We start from the raw sequence: 25,796 nt of genomic DNA on the forward strand, positions 1-25,796 counted from the left end.
CTACAGAAGACATTTGCCCTCTTTTAACAGCTCATTGTGTGCACATGTGTGTGTTTAGCTCCTGAGCTGCAGGACACCCTTGCATGCCTTCGACACGAGCCCTTTAGCAGATACATAGCTAGCAAAAACCAAATCCCATTACTGTCTCGGTTCCCGTTCTCTGCTCCCCAAATCAGGCAGCAGTTCTCAAGGGACGAACAGGCCATTTACAGCAAACCCCCTGTGTCAGGGTCTGCCTGGGCTTTGAAGCCACAGGCCAAGTGCACCCTGTTGGTTCTGTTTGCCTGTGGGGCGGCGCCCAGTGCAAATGGGGCTGGGGCTTGGGGGACCACGCAGATCTAGAAGGCGGCTCGAGTTACTCTCTCCCCTCTACTGTGCAGCCACCTGATGCCCGCAGTGGGCAGGCCCTGCTGAGTGGCCTCTAGCAAACAGCGCAGCAACCTCCACACTCAGGGCAGGCCGTAAAGTACCTGCTTCAACTGCTTTCCACCCTAGCCTTGACGGTTTCACACCTGACCTGGTTCCTTCCTTTGACGGCTTGCTACTCCATGCCTTCTGTGATAGACAGGGTTCTGCAGAAACAGAACCAATAGCAGCAATTGACAGAGACAGAGAGACACCAGAAGGTCTTCAAGGAGATGGTTGTATGCCAGGGCTGGCAGCAGACCGAGCCCACCTGTGGGGGAGCTGATGCTACAACCTTAGCCCCGAATCTGCAGGCTGCAGACACAGACTGAGCCACTATGCTTCAGCCTCTTATTTATTTTGCTTATTATTATTTTTTTAAAGATTTATTTATTTGTTTATACAAGCACTGGGTATAGTCAGAAGTTCAGGAGGGTGAGAGAATTCACCAGAGCCAGAGCAGGGAATAGAACAGGCAGACCGGCGAAATACACTGCTGAGAGGAGCAGCGGGCGCAGAAAGAGAGGTCTGCGCGCCATGTGGGACCCTCGCTGGTGGCCAGGGATCGAACAGGCGCTGCAGAGGCTGTGGGCAGCTTCGCAGCCCAGCACTCAACTGCTGTGCCACCAGGGGAGGCCCTTATTACTATTTTAATTGAGGTAACGTTGGCTGAGAACTGTGTGTGTGTGACTCAGAGGAACGGATGTGGGTCCCCACCCACGCCACCACCCCAGTGCTCTCGTCCTCCATCACTTTGAAGAAGTTCCTTCTTCCAGACACAGTCCCTGCTCTCGAGGCCTGCAGCTGGTTGGGGAGACCCACCAAACCTAGCAGGATGAGCTGCTCCCCTGAGGTCTGCTGGCTTACACCTTAAGGACTCCTAAATCACCTTCACAGCAACATCCGAATGGGTGTTTGAGCAAAGAACTGGGCACCACGGCCTAGTCCAGGTGACCCACAAAAATGCCTAGGACACCTTCTAGTTCTCTTCCCCAAGCCTGCCCCCACTCCATCATCTCAGGGTCACCAGAACACGCTAGAGCTTATTTCTGTGACCAATAGCTGATGACTTTGCACAATAGCAGGGGTCACAATCTCTTGGAAAAAAAAAAAAAGTCAGACTGGAGAGGGGCTGGCATGCAGGGCCTTGTGTCACATCAGCTTAGAGATGCCACAAAGTGCCTCTGAGGACAGGCAGAACATTACACTCTCCATTCTCTCGTGTCTGTTTTCCTCTTTGGAATTTTGGCAAATCATCGAAAGCCCAGTAGAAGCGCACGCTGCCTTGCGTTCTTCCCAACTGCCAAGGCCGAGAAAAAATAAAGAGTACGGAGCTTTCTTGTCAAAGAAGACAAGTTTCATGGAAACAAAATGTGACACGTGACCCCAGACTGGACTCTGGGCCAGATCAGGGCATTGATGGGACATGTGGTAACAGCTGAATAAACTCTGTGGCAGGCGTCTCTGTTAATATGCACATTTCATAACTGTTCTGTGGTGAGATAAGAAAATGTCTTTGCTTCTAGGAAGTGCAGAAGTATTTAAAAGTAAACTGACATAAGTCTGCAACTGGAAAAGTTTCAGAGAAGAATCCCATACATGATTCAGATAGAGACAGGCAGGTAGACAGACAGACAGATGAACAGGTGGATACACAGATGGAGGAGAGAGGTAGAGGGAGAATCACTGAGAAAATACAGATGATATTGATCAGGGAATTAAAAATGTGGTAAACATGCTAATATCTGTGTTTGAAGCTATTTTTACAATGTTTTCACGACTGAATTTATTTCAAAATAAAATGCTAGGCAGATGAACAAGGAATGAAAACATTTCACAACTGGTCGATTTCATGACATCTCTAGATTTATCTGGTTGCTATAAACCTGGTGAGTCCGAAAGTGGCTGTTTTAATGTTGGCACAAATAGAACACATCAGAAGAAATCCGTTTACGGTTATAAAAATACCCAGTCCCAACTCCCTACATTTTTCCTAAGTATAAGATGGCTACATCTTTATCCCACAAGCCCCACTTTGAGAAAGGAAGTCTCTGTGCTCACACGAGTCAGGAGGACGGCCTAATTAGTGATCACATGTGGGCCACGAGGAAGTATTATGAGTGGCATCTTTCAGTGTTTTATGTGCATAGTTTTGACAGCTTCATAAAATATTCTAAATTGCATACATTTAAAATTCTTTCTAAAATGTAAATCACTATAAATGATAGGTAGAGGAAACGGCAGCCTCCATTATAACTTATTTGGATATGACTGGATGAAATATGATGTGGTTAAGATGAAAATTAGTACAAACAGCAGGTAGAAAGGGATTTTTAATAAAATCAAAGACACTATACTTGATATTAACATGTAAATTATGTGGCGCATGATAACACTCAATTCATAGAGCGGATGATTAAAGGACGCAAGTGTGTCTCCACCACTTGATAGTACATTAACCTAATGTTCTCAGCACACTTGTTTTAGATTTCATCAAATAATAATGTGTCAATTCTCAATTTCAAACTCTTGTTCCCTAGAGAAAGAATGCCCACTAGAGAAAGACGAAAATGACTGCAAGCAAAATAACTCACGGATTCTAGATCAACATTTCAGGTTACAAGGTAATTTCATTCTTTTTCTAAATCAGTAAAAGTGCTGCATTTGCATACCAGAGTTTTCAAAGTGAATTCACGCACATGATCTCATTTGAAACATCCTTCCAAGCAAACATGATTTGAAGGTCAATAAACTCCTGTGATTTGGGCAGGAGATACTGTCACGGCCATATGACAGATGAGGCAGCAGATGAAGACAAAGAGAAAAGTGACTCCGTCAGTGTAACAATGCTAGAGGCAGGTGCCAGTCTCAAAATATGAGGAACATTAACATTGTTTACGGCATCTAGGAAATCTCAGAATCATTTAAAATACCTAATATAAACTCATTGGCGGTTAGGTACAACAGACAGGCAGACAGGTGCAGCCATGGACATCAGTAGTAATTCACGGACACAGGGAGAGATCTGAGCATGGCCGTGAATGTTTATCAGTGACAAACTCTTCATACAGAGACTCTCCTCCGGCTAGCTAGCTGGCTGAGCCTGCCGTTCTCTGCATACCGGAACCCGACAAAAATACCACAAGGATACAAAGCTACAGGTCAATACTTCTGCTAAATGTTGATGCAAACATCTTCAACAAAATACTAGCGTACGGAATTCAACAGCATATCACAAGGATTTTGTACCACATCCAGGTAGGACTTAGCCCTGGAATGCAAGAACGGTTAAGAATATGCAAATCAATCTCTGCAACACCTCACAGGAAGACAGTGAGGAACAAGAAACTTTTGATCATCTCAACTGATGCAAAAAAGCATTTGAAAAAAATCCAACACCCTTTCATGATAAAAGCAAACACACAATCTCAACAAAGCAGGAATAGAAGGAAACTGTCTCATGACAGTTTATGACAAGTTTATGTCTCAACTTGAAGAACATATATGAAAATTCCAGAGCTAATATCATATTGAATGATGAGAAACTAAAACTGTTTCCTTTAAGATCAAGAATAAGAGTGGGGACACTCAGTTTCACAGATTCTGTTCAAAACATAATAGTGCAGGATGTCCTAACCGTATCGAATTAGGCAAGAAAAAGAAATAAAAGACATTCAATTGGAAAGAAGATCTCTATTTATGACGACATGATCTTATTTGTAGAAAACAGTGGAGAGGAAACAAACATCTGATAAGACTCACTAGAAAAATGAGATCGGAAACATCCTGTCTCATCCATGACTAAACTTAGGCATGATTAAATTTTATGATTAAAACCCAATAATAGAATATCTTCAAGTTTCAATTTAATGTAACTTTATGAAGTCCTTTATCAAATAGTGATACTCTTTTCTATCTATCCTTATTTTTTTGTATTGAACCAGTATCATAAGTGAAAACTATATTTTATGAAATTCTCTTTTCTCTATTGCTATTAAATTACTATTGTTAGTGTGATAAGTTGTATTAATTGAGATCTTTACATGTTATAACAACTGTAATTTCTTAGCATATGCCACACTTGGTGGTGATACAGTTTTTTAATTAAGGCCTTCTAACACTGATTTTTTTTAGATTTTTATAACTATGTTTACACTGGAAATGGTCTGTTACTTTCTTAACTTGGGATCTCTTTGTGTTTTTGCTTTCGACTGCTTTAACTAGTACGACGGTTCCGGCATCTTAAAATAGCACATACAAATCTCACAGTCCAGGGGTCAGAGTCTAGCAAAGAAAATTATCTTGGCTTTTAGAGGGATCATGTAGGTACTAAAGACAAACATGCCAATAATTTCCGTATCTTAAGATCAACAGACTTCATAGTACAATTACTTTTGAAAAATGTCCTTTATGGCCGTACTTCGTACTTCTATGGATGTTTTACTGAACAACCAATAGGCAAGAACATTGGAGGAGAGGATAATTTTAGAATTTTTCCTACTATGGTATACCCTCTGTCCTTAAATATTCACATGCTCATAAATACAAAATGCATTCACTTCCTTCCAAGGTCACAAAAAAACAGCTATCATAGCATTAGTTCAGTGTGTAAACTCTCATCATCAAAGTCAAATAAAGATGAAGCCACTTAGTATTAAATCTCTGGAGATCTAATTATTTTGTACCTGTGAAATTAACAGACAAAGCATTGGCCTCCAAATGAACCATAATGAGATAGGCATGGGAGAAGAATTATAACCAATCTGTCCCCAAAGCTTGGATAGGGGAGATAAAAGGGCATTGCTGGTCCAAAGCAGTTTTGAAATCCAGCTAAGCAAACCCCATTAAATTTCAAGGTCTGGGATTAATCTTCCAGGGCTCTGAGTTTGGAATTCTGGGCTCTCAGCACTGACATCTGAGTCAGCCTTCCTTTCTCACTAATTATTATTGTTATCATTATTATAATTTTACTACAAATATTATTTTACTATTATATATCCAAGAATCACAAGTCCAGATGTACACCAAACATATGTACCGAAATGTTCCTAATAGCACTTTCTGAATACTCCTAAGCAAAAATAGTTAATGCCCATTAACAGTAGACTAGATACATAAATTGTCATGTATTTTCTCAATGGTATATGCCTAGCAGTGAGAATTCATGGACTGCAGTTTATGTAGATGTGCATGGATGTCACGAAAACAATATTGAGTGAAGAGAGAAAGCATACTGCATGACTGTATGTATATAAAGCAGAAAGCTTTGCGAGACTACTCTGTGCTGTTAGAATTCAGATAGTGGTTGACCTTGAAGGTCTACTGACTGGAAAGGACAGAAAGAGGAATTCTGTAGGTGCTAGTGAAGTTCTGTTTCTAAATCTAATTTCTAACTACATGAACAAATGTATAATTAAAGAAAATCCATCTCAAAGACATTCTTCTGTAATAACACACGGCAAGCCTGTCCACACTGCTCCCTCGTTGTTAGACCACAGCTCCGTGAGAACACAGCCCCGCAGTTCCGTGTTGTATCTCAGTCACACTAAGGCAAGTAAGACACATTTTTATAAACAAGTCTAAAGATTAGGAAGCGCTGATAATATATGGATCTTTTTTAAAAGGAAAAACGTTTTAATTCTGAAATTCGGAAGTTTTAAATTAAAGGTTTAAATGAAAACTTACGGGCTGTATGAGGACCAAAGTACAGTAAAACATGGTAAGATGGGTTATATTGTATTATTATTGAATTGAAACCTGGTGATCACACTGGGGAATTATGATAGGTAAGCGTACGAGTACAAGAGAAGTGGTTATATAAATAGTGTTACATAATTTACTTAAAATATTTTAAATGCTACTACGAGCTTGACACTGAATAAATATTAAGATCAAGACAATGAAAACTTTCTTGATGTCCTTTCATCAACTTCGTTTGGAAATCATTTTTGTTTTCCCTGCATAATTAAATAGCTTTATAAAGCTTTGTTGCTGCAAAATGCATGTGCATTGATCTATTATCTCAAAAATTCCATCTTAGTTATAAATTATATCTAGAATTAACCTTAATATAACATTTATCTGATTTCTCCCATTAGCCCTTTTTTTGTTTGCTTTTAAATTGTCCTGCTTAGAAGTGCACATTAAAAGGATTTTTGCCATTTATTTTGTATTTATGGCTTTACAGAGATTGTAAAACTAAACTTTCTTGGTTCCACTTGCTTTCTTGTAAACACTTCTACTTTAAAAGGAGATGTTTAATTGTCCAATGTCTGAGTAACTTTGTTGATGTCAACATAGTCTGTGCCATTTGACTTTAAAGATTTCCTGTAATATTGTATTTAAAACTTCAGATAAAAGTTTTGTCAAAAAATTCCCCTGAAATGAAAGAAAGAACCATGGTTTTATTTAGCGATAAAAGTGATGCATTACCTATTTATGAAATACTTCATTATTCAAATTAAGTACATACGTGCTACCTACAGAATATATACAATTTAAATATTGTTTCAGTGCTACCAGTTTATTTGAAGTAGGAAGAAAGATACACTATTTTTTGTGACTTTAAATATGTGTTGTTTCATTTGATGACATCAGTCGGATGTATGAATGAGAGATATTGGGTTGTTGGAAAAGTCATGATGCATTTTTCTATGTTTTTAAAGAAAAAATACATCATGGCTTTTCTGACAACCCACTATTTAAAAGCAACTGTAGGGCCTCCCTGGTGATGCAAGGGCTTTAGACGCAACCTATAAAGCTGTCTGCAGCCACTGCAGCACGAGTTCAAGCCCCGGCCAGGGAGCACCCACATGGCATAGCAGATTTCTCCTGTCTCCCCCTGCTCCCCGCAGCAGTGGATTTCAGTAGATCTGCCTGTTCTGCTCCCCACTCTGTCTCTGGTGAATCCTCTCACCCCCCCACAACTCTGGCCTGTACCCCAGTTCTTGTATGCATAATTAAATAAATCTTAAAAAATAAAAAATAAAATATTTAAAAATAAATAAAAGCAAATGCAATCATAAAATTTAAAAATGTCACTTAAGATTAATGGAATATTACATAAATACAATGTGACTATTATTGAGATTTAGAAGTACGAAGAATACTCCTGAGATAATTTTAGCTACAATTAAAATTATAAATAATTGGTAACTGTGCATATTTTATATTTTTTACACAGATAGGAATTTAGTATTAAAAAATGTAAAACTTTTTTAATGTTGTAAGCTGGAGTATTACTTTTCCATAAAAAATGCCATTTGGCATGGCTTTAATAACTTTTGAGTTGGAAATAACAATTCTGTATGATGTCCTTCCTCTTTCTCATCTTTGTTAAATGAGACACTGTCGTTTTTCCCTCTGCACTGTCAGCTATAAAGGCATAAAATTGTATTCCTAAAACTGGGACTGTGCAATCCAGTCATAAATCAACAAAACTTAAAAAATGAATTAATCCATGGTTAATTATTTTTTACAAGAGAGAGAAGAGAGCAGGTTTACTTGAACTGGGCCAAGCAGAGAGCTGGCAGCCAGACCTGGGGGTCCCATTTCCCAGCTCTCCCCCCACCCCCCAAGGCACCTTCAGCCATGAAACACCTGCAGACCTGCACACCTGGGCTGGGCTAGTCCAGTCCTTCACGTTCTTTCAAACTGACTGACATTTTCCATGCTATTTCAGTTGTGATAAACATTATATAAAAAGGATATGATCTCATGTCTCTTTATAAGAAAATGAAGTAAGCATAGTTCTACTAAAATTCCTGATTAAAGGGCCTCCCTGGTGGCGCCAGGGGTTAAGCACCGCACTGTGAAGCTGTCCGCAGCCTCTGCAGCACGAGTTCCATCCCAGCCAGGGAGCTACCCACAGGGTGCGGCAGCCCTCTCCTGTCTCCCCGCTGCTCCCCTCAGCAGTGGATCTCAGTGGATCTGCCTGTTCTGCACCCCGCTCTGTCTCTGGTGAGTCCTCTCACCCCCTGAACCTCTGGCCTGTACCCCAGCTCTTGTTTGCATAAATAAATCTTTAAAAAAAAAAATGAATGAATGAATAAATAAATAAAATCCCTGATTAAAAAGTGCCAAGTGAAAGACCTGTTAACCCAGGAGCCGAGTTCAGATGGCGTCACAGTGAACCGAATCTCGCGCAGTGCACCCAGGACAGCGCCTTCGTGGGTCCCACGCGGCTCCGCGTCGAGACCCGGCCGGCTCCCCGCACACACGCTGTTCATCTCCCCGCTGGGTTTCTCCTCTGGGTCTCCAGCGCCCCCAAGCATTTCACGTCTACTGTCTTGATGTGTAAAACCTCTCACAATTTTCTCCAAATCTGCTCAGTTTCAAAATTTCTCCAGTTCGCAAAATCCACGTCTCTGCAATAAGAACTCAACACGGTGAACCGTGTCACGTCCGAGGCAGCAGAACACGAGTGGTGACACGGGGTCCGGCCCGGCCAGGCTGCCCAACCGTGATGAAGGAAACAGTGAGATACGTCGCTACATGCGAAAGAATGAAGCTTGACCACTACCTCACACCACGCACAAAAACCAGCTCAAAATGGATTAAAGAACTAGACATAAGACCCGAAACCATAAAATACATAGAAGGAAATACAGGCGAAACACTACATGACATGCACATCAAAGACATCTTTACAGACGCATCACCCAAACCAGTGATAGTGAAGGCAAAGATCAACAGCTGGGACTACATCAAATTAAAGAGCTTCTGCACAGCAAAAGAGGCAGTAACCAAAACAAAGAGAACCCCCACCAACTGGGAGAACATTTTTGCACCCAACACTAATGATAAAGGACTGATCACAAAAATCTACAAAGAGCTGATGAGACTCAACAAAAACAAAGAAAATAATCCAGTCAAAAATGGGCAGAAGAGCTAAAAAGAAACTTCTCTGAAGAGGAAATGCAAATGGCCAACAGGCATATGAAAAAATGTTCAACATCACTTGCAATCAGGGAAATGCAAATCAAAACTACCATGAGATACCATCTTACACCAGTGAGAATGGCACATATTAAAAAAACTAGCAACAACAAGTGTTGGCGAGGGTGTGGAGAAAAAGGAACTCTTCTGCACTGTTGGTGGGAGTGCAAACTGGTCCAACCACTCTGGAGAGCTGTGTGGAGATTTCTGGACCTACTAAACATAGAGCTTCCACAGGATCCAGCAATTCCACTCCTAGGTATTTACCCAAAGGACACAGAAACATCAATTCCAAAGAGCACCTGCACCCCTATGTTTATAGCAGCACTGTTTACAATAGCTAAGCTTTGGAATCAACCCAAATGCCCAAAAATAGATGACTGGATCAAGAAGATGTGGTCCATATACACCACGGAATATTACTCAGCGATCAAAAAAGATAAACACATGCAATTTGCAGCAACATGGATGGCGCTGGAAGGGATCATGCTCCGCGAAATATGCCAGAAAGAAAAAGGAAAACACCATATGGTCTCACTCGTAGCAGGAATCTAGAAAACTTAAATAAGGGACCAGGAAAAGACTAGTTACTACAAAGTAAAAATCAAAATCAACAAGCAACTATAAACCAGAGAGACACTGGGGAGGACGGAGAGGAAGGACTAGGGTCAAAATAAGGGGGGGTGCAATTGTCTGGGGAATATAACCAAGATGAAAATGCACACATTGTGCAAAAATGAAAAAGGGTGTAAGAAGTATATAAAATAAAATATTTAAAAAAAAGAAACAGCAAGAGCTGCTGAGAAGGGGTGTCTGAGAGCCCCCCAAGAGTGTGGGTATCCCCAAAGGTGCCAGGGGCCCAAGCCACCTGAGAGGGAGGCCACCCTAACTAAATGGGGCCTCTTGATTTCCCTCTCCCCCAGGGTCAGCACGGGGGCCTGCCCGAGGGGAAGCGCTGCTCGCCGCGACCCTGCTGGCCAGTCGGGGCTCCCAGACCTGTGGAGAAAACTATGTTTTTTTTCCCTATTTTTATAATTTAACTTGTTTAGAGCGACCTTAACCTCACCATTTTAGAAAAGGCCTTGAAAGACCTCATAACCACGGCCAGTTACAATCCACAGCTGAGGCCCGTCTCAGCCGCCCAGACCCTCTCCTGGAAGGGAACTCTCAGGGGGAGCCGGCCGCGAACCCGCTTCCTTCCCACCCGGGGCCAGGGAGGCTCAGTGCCGAGTTAGTGTCTATCTGCACGTAACAAAATTAATGCACTTTTGAAATATTTTCAAATTGGTCGGACTCAGCAGGAAGCACCTCACTGTCCATCCTAAAGCTGGTGGAGTCCCCGGGCTCGCAGCTGGTGACAGGGACTGAGTCTGCGCTGCTCCCTGTAAGTAAACAGTGAGGAGTCACAGCAGTCAACTAAGACGCCTGCCAATATAGGAGACTGTGAGCAGCAGAAAAAAGGCGACGGTGAAGGACATTTTGCTTTTTCCAGAATAAACTGAACTCCCAGGAGACCTGCCAGTTATATTGGTCTCAGATCTGATTTTCCCCTTAATGTTTAAGCATTCTTGAGTGGGATACATCTACCTAAAATAAATAAACTGTTTGTGTCCCCAATTCCACATGAAACTCTTCAAGAGAATTTCTAAAATGAAAACACCATTCAACGGACAGTTATTGATTACATTGGGAATGTCACCACTTTATGTTCAAATAGTATCACGATTAAATAATATATCGAAGCTATTTTAAGCTTCTAATAAACAAACAAAGTCACTGCGTCTATCTGTAGCCCATGAATAAATGTTCAGGACAAGTGCATGTTGTTTGATCGTCTTCATCAATACTGTTTGGAAGGGAATGAATAAACAAAGGTTAAAATTGTTTAATGGATGGAAACAGCTAAATCCACAATTAATCATTGTGAACAAATTCTGACAAGGGACTGAACACTGAGCCCGGCGGGGTGCGGAGGGTGGGGGGCATGTGGAAGGCCTGGCCCACGTGGGGGCACCTGCCAGGGGTACAGGGGCTCAGCTAAAGGGGAAACAGGCATCCCATCTGCCAAGCTGTGCTGGAGGGAGGGAGGGTGCTCACTCCCCAGCACTCTGTGGCGCTAAGTAATGACACTAACACACCTCGTTTGGGACTGTTGAGGAATATCAGACTTTTGAGTGAAATCTCTGTGTGGTAGTGATGAGACTAAGGAAGCACATTATTTTCCATCTTTTTAAGCATATGTATATATTTAAAACTTCCCAAAATGGGCCTCCCTGGTGACACAGGAGTTAAAGTCTCAGCACTATCGAGCTATAGGCAGCCACTGCAGCACGAGTTCAATCCCCGGCCAGGGAGCTACCCACAGGGCGCAGCAGACCTCTCCCGTCTCCCCGCTGCTCCCCTCAGCAGTGGATTTCAGTGGATCCGCCTGTTCTGCTCCCCGCTCTGTCTCTGGTGAATCTTCTCACCCCCCCGCGCCTTTGGCCTATACCCCAGCTCTTGTGTGCATAAATATTTAAAAAAATAAATAAAACTTCCAAAAATATTTTTAATAATTGTATATGGTTTCAACAACTCTGGTTGACATGTTCTATGTCCTCTAGCGTTGTTCTCCACAATATTTGAGTTTGTGGATCAACTATATTTAGCCATTATCTCTACTCTCAGTTCTGGACAGTGTGCTAAAGTTAATGAATTTGTATAAAGACAGAACTGTTAGAAATGAAAATATAAAATTGGACAAAGTCTAAAAATAGTAAATATATTGGGACTTATTTTAAAAATGTCAGTTTTTATCAAGCCGAGATGGTCACAGAGAAAAAAGTCTATTTAAAAATGGACCCTCGTGACTGTCAAGACATGGAAGACACAGAATCACACCAAGACTAAAAATAGCATTAAACTTATTTATTTGCAAGTGTCAGTTTTTATCTAGCTGAGTTATTCATGCAAGGAAAATCACAATTTCCCGAGTAGACAGTGCCGAAAACACCTTGACGCTGTTGAGTCACCACCCAGTTAGACATGCAAAGCAGCCCCCCTCCGGCACTGGTACCCCCGCTTCTCACGCCATCTAACCAGCCGCCGGGCAAATGAAAGACTGAGCAGGCACTCCAAACTGTGCAACGTAAAACAACGTGGCGAAAAGGAAAAGTCTGATATTTTGGTTACTATTCAACAGTAAAAATACTAATGAACATAATCGTTGGCAAAGTAATTATTAGCAAAGGAAACAACCGTTTGCTTTGACTTCAAGGCTCTGCATTGGATTGGGGCACCACCGCCTGATGCTCGGGGACAGCTTTCATTGTAGTCACAAAACACAAGCCTCCCTTCTCAACTGTGCGGGCAAAGCAGACGCCACTCCCCGCGTGGGAGTCAAGGAAAGGCGCTTGTCGCCCTGCCGCCTTCTCGGTGCTACTGAAGTTCCAGAACAGTTTCCGAGGTGGGGAGTGCAGGGACTGGACTCCAGACCCGGGGAGGGGAGGCCCCCTCACTTTGGCTGCGATGGGTTCCCCGTTTGCAAATTTGCAGCTGACTAACGAAGCGAGAAGTGCAGTGGCTAGTGGGCGTGGGATGTGAGTTACTGTCAACACTTACTGAAGAAAGTGTGGGGGGCAGCTCTTCTGACAACATAGAAGTAGATATTATTGGTCAGAATAATATCTTTGAAGTCAGACGACTTCAATCAACTCATTTTTATTTTTATAAATATTTTTAAAGATTTATTTACACATGCATACAAGAGCTGGGGTGCAGACCAGAGGGGTGGGACTGTGAGAGGACTCCCCAGAGACAGAGCGGGGAGCAGAACAGGCAGACGGACTGAAATCCACTGCTGAGGGGAGCAATGGGGAGACAGGAGAGGTCTAATGTGCCGTGTGGGTAGCTCCCCGGCCGGGGATTGAACTCATGCTGCAGAGGCTGCGGACAGCTTCATAAGTTGTGTCTTAACCCCTTGCGCCTCCAGGGAGGCCCAGATCAACTCATTCTTAAATGAATAAACTGAAAAGAATTTTTAAAAATTCCTGTGGTCTAACAGGAACAGGGGGTGGCTAACCCTCCCTGCCGAGTGACTCTGGACAGCACTCAAGGGTCAGGGGCATGCTGGGGGTGGCGCCTGCAGGAGCTTGAGCTGAGGCCTCAGGGACACGCAGTATAGACACAAGACTCACAACTGTGTCCCCTCACCGAGGGATTGATGGGTCCCAGCGCCCCACGCAGTCTGGACAAACACTGAGCTAAGAGAACGAAACAGAGCCCGGCGGGGAGAGCAAGGGCAGCGCCTTGAAGGCTCCCCAGGGAGCTCACACCAGCTCTCAGGCCTTGTGCAGCCACCGCTGCGGGGGTGAGCCCGGAGGACCCACAGGGCACCAGGAGGCTGGCCACCGAGAAGGACGCGCAGCTGGGAAACAACATCGAACAAGAGCCCATGGAAACCAGACCCGAGCCTGCATGGAGAAACGTTCTGGTTTCTCTCAAGGACTCTGAAGCACCGGTGATGAGCCTTCTCCCTACATAGCCCATTAGTCGGGTTTGGGAAGCGTCCTGCTCCTTTCCTGTGTCACGTTTCTCAATTTTATCTTATCTAGCATTTTAGTCATTGAAATTACAGACTGGGGTGTACAAACCACAGATCAGATACAACCAGAGGAAAAAAGAATTTACCAGAAATGGTTGACGCATTTATTCAGGATGCAGCAGAGTGCAAAATGGAATTCTGTTTTTCTTAAACAGTTATTGTGGAACGTGAAGAGTGAACAAGAGGGTACAGATATGATCAATCGGAGAAAGAGTCGGAGGAGGCTGAGAAATTCTTAGAACTGATGAAAACGTGAATCTTCAGATTGAAAAGGGGTAATACAACATAAGTAGATTACTTTTTCAAAAAGCATATACAAGTTATAATGAAATAATAGATTAAACAGACGAAGTAAGAACTTAACACTGACTAAAAGGATAAAACCAGGTCACCTACAGAGGAGTAAACATTAGAAAAACAGAATTTCCAGTTGCTTGTGGATGGAGTTGCCACTCTGCCCTGACAACGTATAAAGACCTGAACACACTGAACAGTCGGCGTCTGACAAAATCTACCACTGATTCACGATAGGAACGATTACCCAAACACAAAAACAATTCTTAAATCTCAACAATAAGGAAACAACCTAATTTGAAAATGGGTCAACTGTATTAATAGGCACCTCACCGAAGAGATGTCTATAGAGAGAGAAAGTAAGATACGAACAGCTCCTCCACATCATAGGCCATTAGAGACCTGCAAATGGAAACAAGGCAAATCTTTCTACATTTACTACAGTGACCATCGTCTGGACACTTACAACGACAGATGCCGGTGAGGTGGCGCAGCGGGAACGCCTGGCCACGCTGTGGGGTGAGGCTGCACAGTCACTTCAGAAGACAGTGTGGTCGTTTGCACAGAACTGAAACCTACTCTGGCCGTGTGACCCAGAGATGACTCCTTGTTTTTCACCCAAAGGAGTTGATTATATATGTCCACTCCAAAGCCTGCAGGGGTGTTTCTAAGAGCTCTAGCCATGACGGTTGACATTCAGAAGCAGCTGAGCTGTCCTGCAGTAGGTGGACGGACATGCAACCTGTGAAATGTTATTTGGCTCACACATGAAATGAGCTGTTAAGTCGTGAAAAGATGCACAGACTTCACAAGTGTGTGTGACTAAGTGGAAGAAGCCAATCTGCATAACTCCATGTAGGTGACCTGCTGGACATGGCAAAACTCTGGAGACGTGAAGAGGTCAGTGGCTGGCAGAGTGTGGCCAGAGAGGGATAAATAGGTGGGCATCGGGCTGGTAGGGCAGTGGCGATACTCCGTAGCACACCCTGGCGAGGACACACATCAGCACGCCTTTGGCCAGCCCCACAGGATGTCTAGCCAGGGAGTGAGGGGCTGGGGGAGTCCGGCCATCGCGCCTGTTCTGGTGGCCGTCGGCTGTGACAGATGCACAGCTCTAGGGGTGAGGGTGGGGACAGGGGGGGCAGTGCACGTGCGGGGTGGGGTCTCTCTGTATCTTTACCTTAAAATGAGTCTTTAAAAATATAGTCCTTGTTTTGTTTTAAAATTAGACCAACAGCAGCTCCTTGACCTGCCAATCCAGAATAACAGACTAGCACCCTCTGAGTGAGAATTCTGTGACTTGTGAGACAGTAATGCCAAAAAAAAAAAACCAGAAATAAAGATGACTCAGAAAACAAATGAGAGATCACAGCCAATATATTTCTGTTTGATAAACCTTTAAAGTATGAACGGAGAGGGACAAAGGAATATTGAGCAAAGAAAGGATGGAATCTAATATAAGGGGATGAAATATGGGGAAGCAAATCATGGGCGAAAAATAACATATGAGAGTCAGCAACTGGTTACTGTATTCTAGAATCCTGTCATGGCTTGGGATTATAATAGAAATAGTGAATAATTTTGGATTTTATATTAGTCACTTGAAAATAATAAAAAAGTTGGAAAGTGATGTGATGGTATGTGAAATAAACCTAACACAGAAGAGAGCAGAAAATGCATTTTGGATCTGGCGAACTGTCGAGCAGCGTGTGTGCTGGAATTTGTTCTCACAGGAGAAGCGCGCGTGGATCTGAATGCGCGGGGTGACTCCTGTGGAAGGGAGAACCTTAAGCTATGAATCTATTTAAACGGCGCCTCCCAGAAGCCAGGGTAAGTCCTCCCAGGAGGACGCACCTTCGGTCTTGGGTTCAGAGAACTGCCATGGATAAAGTAAAAACCAATGTCAGCTCCCGATAAACACACACACATACACACACACACACATACACACACACACACGCAGCCTACCCAGATGCCAGAAATTTCAAATCATGGGTGATGGGCATAGATTATACTGCAACTCCTCTTGACATGTTTTAAAAATGAAAGCTTGCGCGTGGGTAGGGCGGATGGCCCTTCAGGCTTGCACAACTGTTTCCCTGTGGCCAAAGGAGGTGATGATATACGTGTGCGGCCCTCTGCGCGTGCAGGCGCCAGGCCCGGCCTTGGTCACAGGACCCGGCCGCGCCCAAGGTCAGGCACCTCCCTGCAGATCAAAAAGCCTGCTCACACCTAACGCACATTTTCACTCATCCAGACAAGCTGCCCAGAAGCAGCAGTTGGCGAGGGGGGGCTGTCACTCTGCCCTCCTTGCCCAGACCGGGTCGGCTCTGGCCACCTGCACCCCCATCGCTGTGCCCTTAGGGCTCTGACCCTAAGCAAGCCTGGACGCTGACGACGACACTGCAGACAGACGCCCCCGCCAGCCTGGTATGCCCGGGGTCCACCCTCGCCCCTGCTGCGGGGCCTCGGAGCCACACACCGTGACCTCTCAGCAGTCCGGGCCTGGAGGGCCGTGGCCCCTGCAAGCCTGCCGGGAGCGTCCACGGTGGCCATGTGCTGCGGCCCGGGGGTCCCGGTCAGCCCTGCAGCCCCAGCGCGGGTGACCTGGAGGGAACAGGCCCTGGGCCTAAGGGAGCTCTCTGTCCGGCGAGGGCGGGAGTGGTGGACACGCCACTGTGGCCGGGGGAGTCGAGGCACGGACAGGCACACCTGGCAGTCGCCAATCTGAGCTGCGAGAGCACTCGGGGCGGGGGCGCAGCAGGTAACCCCCTGCGGGGGGGGGGGGGCGTGGGTAACCCCAGCGAGGGCAGCGCGCACCGTGTTCCCAGCAGACCCGGCTCTGAGCCGCTGCGGTGATTTTAATTCGATTCCAACACACGGAATCAGAGGTTAGGACGAGAACATAAACACTCTCGGATTGGTTAAGTGGTCATAAAATGGTTTCCTAATTCCATGAGAAATTGACTTGAGAAAATTGAGAATTGCATAATTATATTTTCCCGTCTGTAGTACTGTATTTAATTTCATTCCAAAACCCTATTTAAAATGTTTGGATTGAACTTTTGCTAGTTATCTTTAAGAAAAACTAACATTTAAGACAGACCTAAAATGACCTTAATTTTTCTTTTTACAAAGAATACATACTGATTTAATTTCCATGCCACGGCATTCAGTTACAGTGAAAACGGCCTTCAGACATTTTTGTTTAGGTAGAAAGTAGCTGCCATCACGAGCAGCTGCTTAGCTGATGCATGTTATTTAATGTATGTGTGGCAGTTTTTCAACACGTATATCTGAAAAGCACTTTTCTGTAATGTTGTAAAAACCTTATCACTACGTGAAATGCTATTATATGTTTACATTTTTCAAGAAAACCGTAGCTGCTGCAGGATTTCATAAATGCTAACTCCACTGCGTGTTCACATGAGCCCACCACGCTCCCCAGACAGCACTCACAGGCCCCCGTCCCCCAACCCCCGCCAGCCCCCCAGGGGCCCCCCACTGGCCCCCAACCTCCCACCCGTGAAGCACAGATGTGCTGTGTCCAGGTCGTGAGATCTCACCGGCTCGTCACCATTTTCTGTAGCTTGAACACAACGGCTCAGGGAACGGCGGTAAGTTCTCTTTCTAAGCCACATCCTCCACAAAGGCGCCCCTTTGTGCCCGCCGCAGGATGCCCGTCTGCAGCGCCGACATTCGTGGACATTTCCATTCCACAGCGTGTTCCCATATCACTCATTATTAATTAGAATCATGTAAAACATTTAGATGCACCATAAAGAATCGTCAGATCGCCACAAAAGTGCATAACTCGACCACAATCGGGATATAAAAGTGCAGGCCGTAGCAGCAGCAGCAGCGGTAGATTTTAGGTGGCCAGAGAGTGGAGGCCGAAGACGAGCCAGCAGTCCACACTGACAGGCCGGCAAGGCGCAGCTGGGAATACAGAGGGAGTGGGTGACGGGGCAGAGGGTGTCCTGTGGCCAGAGGGACGGTGCTGATGTCCCGGGGAGCAGAGAAGCCAGAGGACACACATCAAGGTCAGCCATTTCACCCACCGGTGCGCTCTGCATTTTGAAAACTCAGGTAAGGAAGCTGCTTTATACCATCTGCAGTTTTCACAGTTCATTTCCTGGCACACGTAACGCACACGAGGAAGGACTCCACGCAGAGACGTCGGCCGGGGAGCTTGTGTGCTGTGTGACGTCCCAACTAACAATAAGTCTTTGCAATATTTTTTTTGATCACAAGACAAATGCCGCCAGTTCTCCTGAGAGAGATGGGAGACTCTGACAGTGGGCACGGCAAGACAGACACAGTGGTGTGGGAGCACAGTGAGGCCGGCGCTGCGAAGCTCCAGGTCGTGTTTGGCCACTCTGGTGGTCCTGCCTTTGACCCACCCCGTGGTGGCTGATAATGTGGAGCTGAAACTCAAGGGTGGCAGTGGTCCAGGGGGCTGGCTGGCTGGCTGCTGGGTGGACGGGGCTTTGAGGAAGGCTGGGCAGTGTGTGAGGAGACATGAGAAGAGGGTATCACGTGATAGAATGGCCCCAAAGGCATGGGCATTAGAATGAACTGAGGCATCTACAGGAGGAGGAGACAGTGTGACCACATGCAGGGCTCTTCGGGAAACAATGGCCAGTTAATGACACAGCTTAAGTCAAGACTGTAGCATAGAAGTCATTCAAAGGAGTTACTCTTTCTTTTAAAAGATTTATTTTTATTTATACAAGAGCTGGGGTACAGGCCAGATGCATGGGAGGGTGAGAGGATTCACCAGAGACAGAGTGGGGAACAGAACAGGCAGAGTGACTGAGATACACTGCTGAGGGGAGCAGCAGGCGGCAGGAGAGGTCTGCGCGTCATGTGGGTTGCTCCAAGGGTGGCGGGGATCGAACCGGCGCTGCAGAGGCTGCAGACAGCTTCACAGCACTGCGCTCAACCGCCTGCACCACCAGGGAGGCCCAAAAGGAGTTATTCTTGTTCCCATGAATCACAATGCATTTTGAGATTATTGTAAAATTAATATGTAGCAGAGTTGTAGTGTCTAGGTTTTCCACCCACACTCACTCATTGTGGCCCACGGTATCCCATGCCATCCGTGAGCAGCCAGCCATTAGACATCCGCCCCAGTTCTCCGACTGCTCACGTACAATTGAGAACATCGGTTACATTACAGTCAGTTGATCGACCTGCCTTCCTTGGCTGGGATCTCCTCTTCCTCTTCCGGGCCTTACAAGAGCTATTGCTGGTTCTGACATACGATAATAATCAGTCCTTCTTGTGTGAATAGATAAGCAAAGAGCTGTGTTTGAGCCTTAGTGCACGCCCTTTGAAATGCCTGTGCAGGTTCACTCTCTCCCCAGCTCCCCTGAAGGTCAGCAGAACAAGCCTAATTGCCCACAGGGAAGAGCCCCTTCTACTCTCCTGGAGAGGCTTATGCTTCCGTTTCTCAATGTCCATTCATTTTCCCCCTAGAAATTTCATAATTTTTAACATTTCACATAAAAATACCAACCAGCTTGATGAGATTGAAAGAAACAGACAGTCAGCCCCACGCTCACTGGCCCTGAGGCTTTTGGGAAGACCAGGGGGAAGCCAGGAGCACATCAGGGGACTCGCGGGGCGGCTGCGGAGCCCGCGCTCACCAGGAAATCCGCACAGCGGATGGGCCCTGTGGCTGCCTGGCCAGCAGAAGGGCCGGTGGTGTTCACAAGTCCAACAGCAGCCGCAGAACACTCAGGTGGGCACATACCTGATTCATGCAAGAGAAAACATCGTGGGGGGGGGGGCGGATGGGAGAGAACTGTGAGGCTGGGAATTCTCAAACGAATGATCGGTTGATCTTCCTACAAAACTTACAAGGGAAATGAGGAACAAATTGCTAAAAACATTTTGGATCTATATCCAGAAAAACAATCACACAAAACGTGTCAATTCTTGAAAGTCTGAACAGAATGAGGGAGGACAGTCTGGCACCATGGTCTTGCCGCGTCGGCCTTGCCTGCTGAATCCCTCCTCCCGGGGCAGGCAGCCCTCATTTTCCAGCTTGATGAGGGCTGCCATGGACTTAAGTTTGGAGAAAGTGTTGCTGAGCTTTATTTATTTCTTTCAGCTTCATGTTCCACGTCGCTCCTTTTATGTGATGACTTGATTGCTCTGCAAAACCTATTGTCAAGTTTTGTGGGAATAAGATTGCATGAAGGTGAATCACTGAAGAAATTACAGTCTATTCTGTTGATTATTCTATCCTTTCTAGAGCTCGGAAAACTAATTCTAATGATCAAGACATGACAAGGCATTAACTCCTGCTACACATTAGTCAAGGATTCATGTTTGAGCTCATGAATAATTATAAAAAATACCACCCGTGAGCACATATACAACAGCCGGAGAAGTTCCTGATAAACACAAAAGAAGCCAACAATGTGGGTAGCAGAGAAGCAGGTGGAGTAAATACAAAACAAAATGTGGGTGATAGATTTAAACTCAAATATATCAAAAGGAAGGCCTTCCTGGTGGCGTGGGGTAAAGGCTCAGCGCTATGAAGCTATCAGCAGATACTGCAGCCTGAGTTCAATCCCCAGCCAGGGAGTTGACCCACTGGGCGCAGCAGACCCCTCCCATCTCCCGGCTGTTCCCCTCAGCAGTGTGTTTCAGTAGATTTGCCTGTTCTGCTCCCCACTCTGTCTCTGGTGACTCCTCTCACCCCCACACTTCTGGCCTGCACCCCAGGTCTTGGATGCATAAATAAATAAATCTTTAGAAAAAGAAAGAAAAAAAAGAAACACATAGGGACATTTTATAACAATGACAGGGAGACACAGAATATAATGTTTTTATATTCATGTACAGCTGTGATGTAGTACTTTTATAGAGAAAGTGAAAAATGACAAACTAAAAGAAAAATACACAAAGTCATCGCAGAGGGGGCAAGAGTAATATCCTTCCATTTGCAATGTGTAGAAAAAACGGGGATAATGTAAATAGACATGGAGGATTAGAATAAATTGAAAAATGGACCTGACTGGCTTACAGACACCACAACACCCAACAAAAGTGTCATTTGTTATAAATGAACATGAATCATCTTCCAGAACAAACTGCAGGCGAGAGACTAAATGAAGCCCTAGAAAATTGCAAATATTGGACTCAAACACAATGTGGTATTTGCAAATACACGAGAAATCAGTAATGTAACTAGTAAAATTGTGAAATGTTTGAAATTAAGAGACACACCTCTAAATGGCAGTGGCTAATGGACAAATGGAAATAGAGATAAAACATACTTAAAAGTATATTGAGAACATGGTCTAAATTTAATGGTGGCAAAATGATACTTAAAGGAGATGTTTATCCTTCAGTAGATATTTTAGATGACTGACATTTCCCCCAGGAATTTGTAAAAAATAGTTACTTAAATTAAGAGACTGTGGAATAAGATACATATAAAATGGGGACAGAAATTAAATAAATAGAAAGTAAATATAATCGAACAAGATAACAGTCAAGATTATTTCCTGAAAAGGAAGCGTGTATACAGCGATCAGGAAAAAAATAAGAAAAGTAATAAAAATACGGAAGGAAATGGGTTTACCCTAATGTATCTTAGAGTTATACAAGATAAAATTGAGGAGATTATAAGCGATAACTATAGCTTATACAAGACACAGGACCAGAAGACAGTCCTGGGGGAAAAAACACAAATGTAAGGAAACCAGACACAGAACAAATATAAAAGCCGACCAATTAAATAGACCTTCGATGAAGCAGCATTTCAGCTCTTTCTCTGGGCCTAAGTTTCTCCCGCCAAGTCTTCCAAGTACGAAGGGAGACGCGACGCGCTGCAGGTGCAGACTTTCTGGAACGCAGGACTCGGAGACTCACTTTCCTGCCTACTCCATGCGAGCAGCTCGATCCCGCCACCAGAGTCTGACAATTAAATTACAGAAATCAAAATAATGAGCCAAGTTTCCTGCGGATCTCAGGTGTGAACGGCGAATGTCAGCAGCAAAATGTCAGCGACACATCTCAGCCCCACGGAGGATCCGCGCCGGCTCCGCGCGCGGCCGGAGCAGAAGCCACTGCCGGGGGGACGCGCCAGTGGGGCGCCCTGCCCGGGGGCGGGGGGGGGGGGTGGCGGGACGCAGGACACAGGCGCGAGTGAGCAACACTCACACACACTCTCACACACACTCACACCCACACACACCCACACAGGCCCCGCAGATGTCCCGACAGGCACCGAGGCGTGGAGCAGGGCTCAAGATCACGAGGCACCGGGGCGCACGTATCTGGAACCCACGGCCACGTCTCGGGGACCGGCCGGCTGGACCCCGGCGCTGGTGGCCCCGCGCGCGCTGGGGGCGGGCGGAGGCGGCGCTTCTCGCGGGAGCAGCATCGGTCGGAGGGCGCCCCACGCCTCGCCGGGCCGACACTCAGCCGTTCCGGACGCGGCTGGACGCGGCGGGTTGTGGCCGCTCCGCGCAGAGCCGACCCTCGCCGAGGCACGCGCCCTGGACAGAGGCGGGCGGGGCGCGCGGGTGGCCGGGAGGGCCTGGCCGTGTCTCCGGCGCGGGTGGGGCCACGGGCACGGCCTCCCCAAAGTCCGCCAGCTACCCACGCAGTCCATGGGCCCCCCGCGGGCCGCGTCTCGCCGGGGCGCGGATCCCCGCGCAGGACAAGCGCTCGGCGCGGACAGCGGCTCCTCGGCCCCGGCACAGCAGCCCCCGGCCGGCCTCTCCGCAGCCCCCCACGCACGTCGCCCCACGGTGCAGGGGGGTTCGCAGGGCAGCTGTGGGGGCGCGGGCGGGCGGGCGGCCCCTTCCGTCCCCCGTTGCCGTGACGTGATGAGTGTTTTAGCGACACCGACCCGCGGGTGGGCGCGTGTGCCGGGCGCCGTGTGCGCGCGCCGCGGTCTCGGCCTCGCTGGCCCGGGAAGGTCAAGGGCACCTGCCGCCCCCACGGCTCCCGGGGCGCTGGACGCGGGTTCCGTCTCCTCCTGAGGCCACGGCGCGCCCTGGAGTCAGGCAGCCGGGACCCCTCCAGGCGCCCGACCTGCAGGAGCGCGGGTGGGGTGGGGTGGGGGGCCAGCGCCCCCCGACCCGCAGGCCCGCCCCGCCCAGGACCAGTGCGCCCTGGAGGGGCCGGCGCGCCGCGGTCCCCCGAGCACAGGAGAGCGGAGGCCACGGAAAGGCTCCTGCGTTCTGGCGGGGAGGGCCGGACGCCCAGGGCGCGACCCTCCAGGACGTGGATGGGGGGGGGGGTCTGCGGGCCCGGAGGACACCGGCCTGAGGAGGGTCCAGCCTGGACCTGCTTCTGCGCCCCCACGTTCAGGGGGCGCGAGAAACAGCGGACTCGCCCCGAAAACCCTCGCAACTCAGCACAGAGACAGAACGCGCCGCGCTCATGGGCAGGACCCGGGGCTCGACCCCAAGAAGGGGCGGCCGGGCCCCTGTGGACACCGACCCGGCGCTGGGGCAGCATCGCGCGAGGCCGGGGTCTGGGCTCTCGGCACATCTGAAAAATAAATAGGAACCGATCCTGCCAGAACTGCCTCGCGAAACTCCTCTCCCGTGTTGCTGGTGTGTGTGAAGTGAAGTGTTTTCAAAATTACAGCGGATCAAAAGTCCCGGGAAGCCCGACTCTTCTATTAAAATATAAAAATTGGGCCTCGCAGTGTAGCAAGGGGTTAAGTCTCAGCACCATGAAGCTGTCTGCAGCCTCTGCAGCACGAGTTCGATCCCCGGCCAGGGAGATGACCACAGGGCGCAGCAGACCCCTCCTGTCTCCCCGCTGCTCCCCTCAGCAGTGTGTTTCAGTGGATCCGCCTGTTCTGCTCCCCACTCTGTCTCTGGGGAGTCTTCTCACCCCGCACACCTCTGGCCTGCACCCCAGCTCTTGTATGCATGCATAAATAAATCCTTAAGCAAAATAAAATATAAAAATAAAAGTTGGCAAATCAGGAAAAGGCGGGTTGCTGTCTTCCGGGTGAATACTTAATGATGTTTCTGTTTTTTAAGGGGAAAATGTGAAGATCATGTACTCCGTGTTAATTCCACAGACAAGTTTGATGTTACTATGGCCGAGGAAAAGGCCTTTGTGAATTTCAAGATGTGGATGAAGTAATTTGCACCCTTGAGGTGCTGAATAGTGACATCAGCGCATCATGACCGGGAGCCCTTCAAGAGAGGCTCCCAGGCTTTGCTGCTGGAAATTCCATTACCGTGACCTGCAATTCGGGAAACACAGAAGAACCATAAAAGGGCTTCCAGAAACCCTCCAGTCACCACCAACCCATCACAGCACGATTTCTGCAACTACGTACTTGGAAGCACTAGTTGCTAATTGAGAATTCTGTCTTAATCACATTTCTAGCTGATGACACCCACAGGCCTGGACGAGCCTGACGCCGGCCCAGCTCGCACGCCGCGGGAGGCCGCGGTGTCTGTCAACAGGACTTCACTGAGCGCACTTTGCCTGTGAAGACACTCACCGTGGACGGCACCAGCCTCCTGTGGCTGCACCAGACTCTAGCACCCCCACCTTGTCGGTGTGGTGGGGGGTGTGGCTGGTGGGGTTCAAGTTTGTTCTGTGTGTCTCCCCAGCAGGGGTGCAGGTGGGAGCAGGCTGGGCGTCACTCTGCTGGCCAGAACAGCAACAAACAGCTCTTCGCCCTGGAAGCGTCCACTGAGTGTGGTCACTTCCGGCCCCAGGCCACCGACCCCACCGTCTCAAGGCTGGGCCCCAGGCCACAAAGTCGGGGGCTGTCTCCACCCACCAGAGGCAGAGGGGTGACGGAAGAGCAAAGGGCACACACTCAGCCCCTGCGTGCAGACCCACTGAGACAGCGAGATGGTCCCGGTGCCTGCTCACAGGCGGCCGTTCGGTGACACGTCCTATGACAATCTTCTGACAGACTGAAAAGAGTGGGAAGTTTCAGACATCAAGTCCTGTGGCGGCTCCTGAGAGCAATGTGACAATTGCCACAATCTCGCATTAATTGGGTGGCTGTGCTAGTGTGGCATAATAAGCCCCCTGCCCCTGTGCGCTGGACTGGACAGTCAATGACGGGTAAGATCAGGAAGTGAATTCTGACAACCTAAGACAGACGCAGTCCCCGAGGGGAATTTGGTTCCCACCTTTTCAGCCATGACGAATAACTGGAACAATTAGGCCTGGGCGTTGTTAAGGCACCACCAAAATATGTTGTTACTCATTGCCAGTAACAAGGATCATAGTAAAGGAATGCAGCCATGGAAACTGATTCTATTACTTAGTAAATAATATAGCCAAACAAAGGTATAAGAATAAATAATAGTATATGAAAAATATAATACTAAAATAATAATAACAATGTAATCATAATGCAAATGTGCTAGAGTGAACCTCCAGTATGGAGATTAGAGTAAGAAATGTTCTTGATTTGCACTTGATTTCTTGATAGATAATAAGCAAGATGTAATGATATATGACACAATATGCACTTATGCCTTGGTAAATGATTAACCAGACACTGTGCAAAACACAATGAAGTAATTACTGTAAAAATGTATAAAAAGAAAAGATTGCTTTC

The sequence above is a fragment of the Talpa europaea genome (assembly GCF_964194135.1).
Source record: "Talpa europaea genome assembly, chromosome: 4".
Taxonomy (NCBI): Eukaryota; Metazoa; Chordata; class Mammalia; order Eulipotyphla; family Talpidae; genus Talpa; species Talpa europaea.